Here is a 5803-nt window from a genome sequence, read left to right on the forward strand (position 1 = left end):
AATAGAAACATCAAAACACATTTGCTTTTGATGCTAAGCATGCCTACACTAATACATTGCAAGGCAGAACGGCCATGTATTCTGTTTTATGTAAATCCACCAGTCTTCAATATATTTCTCTCAATATGTGTCTGTAATTCTGAGGTTAGGTTTACATGACAACGATGTATTAAGAACAGAAAAGTTTTTCCTTTGCATTTTTCTCGTACATACAACGTTTTCCTAAGGCCTATTTACTTTGTGTGAAAGTCTAGCTTCAAGCCTACAAATCAAACATTTTTATTATTCTCCATAAAAAAAATCCATTAATGGGTTTTTGATAGACATGGCTCTTGATCCTCAAACAAACACGCACAAAAAAACGTGTGTGTCAGGGGGGGTTTCTCTGGGGAGGCAATGTTTCCTCAGAAAATTGGTTACAAAAATAAACACAAAATGTGACATTAAAATGTGTAAAAGTCACTTGTTTTTATAAAGTAACACTGTCCAACAGCGACACCCGCGGGTAAAGTTACAGCGGGAGGCTTGCCTCCCCTGAGCCCATTGACTTTTAACAGAACCCCTAAACTGTGCGCTGGGTTTGGTGGGGGGTAATGGTGGTGCAGGTATGACGTCAACCGGGAGTTAGCATCACACTGGTTCCTTCAACAAAAAAACTATTTTTCCATAGGCTTTTGGATTATTGCATAAAACAAGCTCTCTGATCAACAGAAGTTTATGAAAACGGTGTAGTGTAAATGAACCTTTAGACAGCCACTTCTCTAAACACCACAAGTATCTGAAATTACACTCAAGACTGTGTAGCCTGACACCTTTTTCAACTAAAAACTGAAAAAATTGACATGACAAAAACGTTTTTGGGGGCCTGAAAAAGAAAACTTTTAAAAACAGGACTCAAAAATCAAGTTTTTTGAAACCAATTCCCTTATCTATGTAAACTAAAAAAAAACTAAAAAAAAAACGTGCATTTGTATTACGGCTTCAGTCTATAGGCGTGTAGTGTTTCTTTACAAAGTGACATTGCCAACTACAGGCCTGGCAATGCCTGTAGTCATTTTCGCAGATCCGCGTGAACGGAGATCGTTTAATGTTGTCATCTGTACACGAGAAACGCAAGGTAAAAACCTTTACGGTTTTAGTACATCATTGTTGTGCAAATACCCAAAGATATAAGATAAGAATCCCTTTGTTCTCTTGTAGATTCAGAGAAGTATCTTCAGTTTCAAGTGCATTGAGTTGCATCAAACAGGAGTTTTCACAAGCTTGGAAAAGTCCTTTTAAACCAAATGAAACATTAATTTGTAATGAAAAACGTTGTCTTCCCTTGACTTCTGTTTTTAGGATTTATACAAATATTTGATTTCTTCTTTTATTATGTAGCCTACATTTAGCATTCAAAAAGAAATAAAATCCTTTTCTTTCTCATTTCTTGTCTGACGCGTAACACTTTTAATAGTTTCCCGGTTAGTTTTGCGGCCAATTGTCCTTGTGAATGTGAGCAACACAAGAGTGGAATTTTCCACCCTGCACGCGCACTCGCCTTTCAAAACCAGTCGTGCTTTGTGTCCTGCTTTATATGTAGCTCTGTGTGTCATGGTCTAAAGACAAAAATTAAAAGGTCACAGCAATTTATTATAGTCAGGATCCTGCAATAATCAAACATTGATCATTAGTACTCCAATAATAATAATTAATACATCTGTTTTTACGACCCTCAAGCTTCAATTAAAACCTAGATTTTTACTATTTTCAAAAAAATGTTGGGGTGTTTTGGTTGTTTGCCAGGACATTGCTGACATTATTTTATATACTCTTCTTCTATTTATTCATATTTTGAATTTACTGTTATTTTTTATATTTTCAGTTTTCATTTTATTTTTAGTCTAAGTTTTAGAAATGTTATGTGCTTTTGTCATTTTTATTAGTTTTTCTTTCTTTAAAAATGAAATCTTTATTAAATTAAATATTTCTATTTTGCCTGATTCTTATTTTAGTTTTGGTCATTTTAGAGTTCTTTTGTTAGTGTGTTGCTGTGTGGTTGCTAAGGTGTTCTGAGTGTTTTAGCATGTTGCTAAGGAGATTAGAGTAGTATTTTTCTTGGTTGCTAAGATGTTATGCATGCTTTTATGTGTTTGGAGTAGTTTTTACCAGTCAAACAAGCATTCTGATACGATTCTGATTCTTAGATATGATTCGCGTCCCTCTTCAATGTTTATTGCCCACAATAAAATATAGAAAGTTACATATAACACATATAACACAGAAAGTTACATATAATATATAAAGTTACAATAACATATAGAAAGTTCAACATGCGAGTAAAAAAATAGGCATGACGAGTATATTAAACTCTAACGATTGTTAGTTTGCTGTCGACTGGTAATATTTTTATAAATTCTAACAATATAATGCTATAGAGAACATGATCGAGAACAAACATAAATGATGCTCTGAACAGTCATTGTAAGCTTCCTTGCCAGTTCAAATATTCAAACACAAGAAGATATGAACGGGAACTCAATTTATTACTCGCGCGCTGTGTTGGAAGTTCAAACACCCAGAAAGCCGAGTCTCAGACAGCACGCAAATGCTAAATTGAGCTCTCTTTCAAAATCTTCTCGTGCACGATCAGACAAATTCACACCAAATTATGTAAAAAAAAATGCCCGTCTCTGTGAGTATCCTATAGTAAAAAATAAAATAATTTACGTCTTAAATGAACAGTTGAGAAAGAAAATGCATGTACAGAATGTATCATTGGATCCGTGTATTCGGTTTTAAAGTGACAGCAGCCTAATATTCCTGACGCTGTCTGCGTTTAATGTTAAAAATCACTCACTGCTCGTGACTGAATAACTTTTGAACTTTAATAAGGATCAATCTGTGTTTAATTTATACAGTGAAGACTATGCAGTGTTATTTTACATTTGATTAGCCTACTTTACTCAATTTCTGTACCTGAAAACTATTGTTAGACCTGCCTGGAAAGCACTGTTTATTTAACTTGTGTCATTGGCCGGTAAAACATATTTATGGCCGGTAAATTTCCTAAAGTCACAGGCTGTTGGCAGGGGTGGCAAAAAGTTTCAGGCCCTGTTTTCAATGCAAGTATTTATGTGTTGTTCTTGAATAGAAACGCCATCAGTAAAAAAAAAAAAAAAAAAACAGTGGGGAGGCTGAAAACAGCTCCAACAGAATCCCTTTATTCTGCTGTTGTGGCTACAAACCTCTTGAAATGTTTACAACCTTTTCAGTAGGGTGAGTATGACCAGGAATCAATTACAGCTGTTATAATCCGCCTAGAAGTCATTTTGACAGGTCAGTCTGCCACACTTCAGCATGAGATTAAATCCTTTATCCTCCTCTTAGGTATTTACTACACTTGGCTCTTGAAAGCTGAGAGCTGATGTCATTAGCCACAGGACTGAGAAGACTGTCTCACATAAAATAAATCAACAAACAGGACTGCAAAGCCTTTGTGACAGAAAAAAAAGGTATTCACAACAGAGCCAGAAACCACTGCCACGTTGCTTGAATGCTTCATCAAACTCTATTTATCTGACGTGTAAGAGAATGCAAGTGTATTTTTCTGTAAATTGAGCGAGACTGTTTGTAAATGTAGTCCACTTGCAGATGCCAATGCAATTTTACATTTTTAAAACATATTTACTGGGAGGAGAACCCAGTAAAGTCAACATGAAACTGCATTCACAACCCATTTTGCTTCTGTATTATGGCATCTCTGATTGAAACAGGATATGCAATGGAAAGAAGCAGCCGTTACATTCCAGAGTGGAGCGAATGATGTGAATGTGTGTTTACATGGACCGGACTTTTGGACCAGAGCATGGGGGTTAGATGTCAAGTTCACCCTCCAGAGCATCTCTACATATTTCAGTGGTAACGCTGCTTTTTCAGATCTATTGTTCAGTATTTGCAATTATTGTTATAACCTGCATGTGTGACATTAACCAGCATTAGATTGCAGACGCAGCATAAAGTAACTAAATAGCCGGCTATTGATTAACTTTATATTCAAAAGCCTCTGCAGTGTAAGTGACCAGAGATGAATTTTTGAAAAACGATTGTGAACAGAAATAATTAAATATTTATTTATTTTGAAAAACGTACACTGATGATTCATGCACAATTAGGAAAACATAAAATTCAGTAGGGTTCATTTTAATTCCAGGTTGACTTTATGCTGGATTTATAGAGCCTTCAAAGGGAGCTTGAGTTTCGAGAATTACAAATAACCATGCTTCATATTTTATATCTGAGTGGCTTGTCTCAACAGTAGGCACATGAATTATACATTTCCTGTAGTACAGGAACACTCTAATGTACTGTAGCATTCAAATATAAATCCATAATCCATAAGTGTGCTGCTAATCATTACAAAGAATGAGTTGACCACGGTTCATAAAGCTGATTCAGAACCAGTTCTGGATATTTGATTTGCATAAGGACATGTGACTCAAGTTGAGTGTTTCCTTTATCAACAGTGTGGATGTTTTTTTTTTATACTCCCCAAAAGCCATTCAAAACATGCTATTTTGCTGAAATTCTTGATAGCCCTTATAAATGATACTGACCCAAATGTAAGACGCAGAAATACAAATTCCAACATTTAATTGAAGCGTGTAAAAAACATGCTCTTCGTTTACAAATAATTGCCTGACACACACTGAACATCTGCAACAGCTCAAGCACAAACTTTCAACCCAGCATGAGAAATAAAAAAAAAACATTAAGTAAAAAAAAGAAAGAATAGTTCAAACGGCAAGATTCTGCCATATTTGAATGAATAGTTTGCAGAATAATTATACATTCTGTGATCGTTTACTCATTATCACGCTGTTTCAAACTTGTGTGATTTTCTTTAGCAGAATATTCTGGGAAATATACGAAATTCATGGAAAAGAGTATCCCGGACATCCTTCATTTGTGAGTACTCATCCTTGAGGGTGAGTAAATGATGACAGAATTTTCACTTTTCAGTGAACTATCCCTTTAAATGCATCACTGGCAAACAACAGAACATTTAAATTAAAGAATTAGTTTTTTTCATGAATTTTTAATCATGAATATTGATCTATTCTTAGCACAGCTGTTTGGAAAGCATTCATGTATACAAAATAAAAGCCTGCATTGTTCCTCAAACATTGGAAATTGGAAATGTGTGGCTCAAACATGTTCATTTTCTTCTGGGTTTCAGTTTTTGTCAATGTTCCCTTCCATTGTTGCAGTCACTTGAAGGTCTTATCTGCAGATGACCTATTCAAAAGGCATCAAAGCTGAACATGAACATGATCTGTAATACTGATGCTTCTCGTTCGACCTTTTCTAATGTATCTGAAAAACGAATTAAGATGTTAATAATGATGACAATGTGAGTAATTTACAGATTCATTTTTACTAACAATGAAGACAGTAGGTATTGGAATATGGCTACTTTTTTACCAAAGAATTGTCAACAGACTGCCGAATAGTCAATTATTTAATGGTCTATCATCAAAAATTCTGTTTCAAGACACCATTACCTCATGTTGATGTTCAAATAACTATGCATTCCATGGATTTTTTTTAAATTGTTATTCAAATGTTTATCATTTGTATCCGATTTGCTTCGTCAGTGTCTCTTTCTGGTTCTTTTGCTCTGACTCTCTTTGGCGTTCTGTTCATTTGAAACAAAAAACGAACATGGCAAGGTGATTCTGAAAGTTAACAAACCTAGAACTACTTTGACGTGCAGTTTTAGAAAATGAACACCTTTGGATGTTTGTCAACCAATCAGAATGAA

Source organism: Rhinichthys klamathensis, unplaced genomic scaffold, assembly GCF_029890125.1.
Source record: "Rhinichthys klamathensis goyatoka isolate OS25496 unplaced genomic scaffold, OSU_Roscu_1.1 h1tg000027l_1, whole genome shotgun sequence".
In the NCBI taxonomy this organism is placed as follows: Eukaryota; Metazoa; Chordata; class Actinopteri; order Cypriniformes; family Leuciscidae; genus Rhinichthys; species Rhinichthys klamathensis.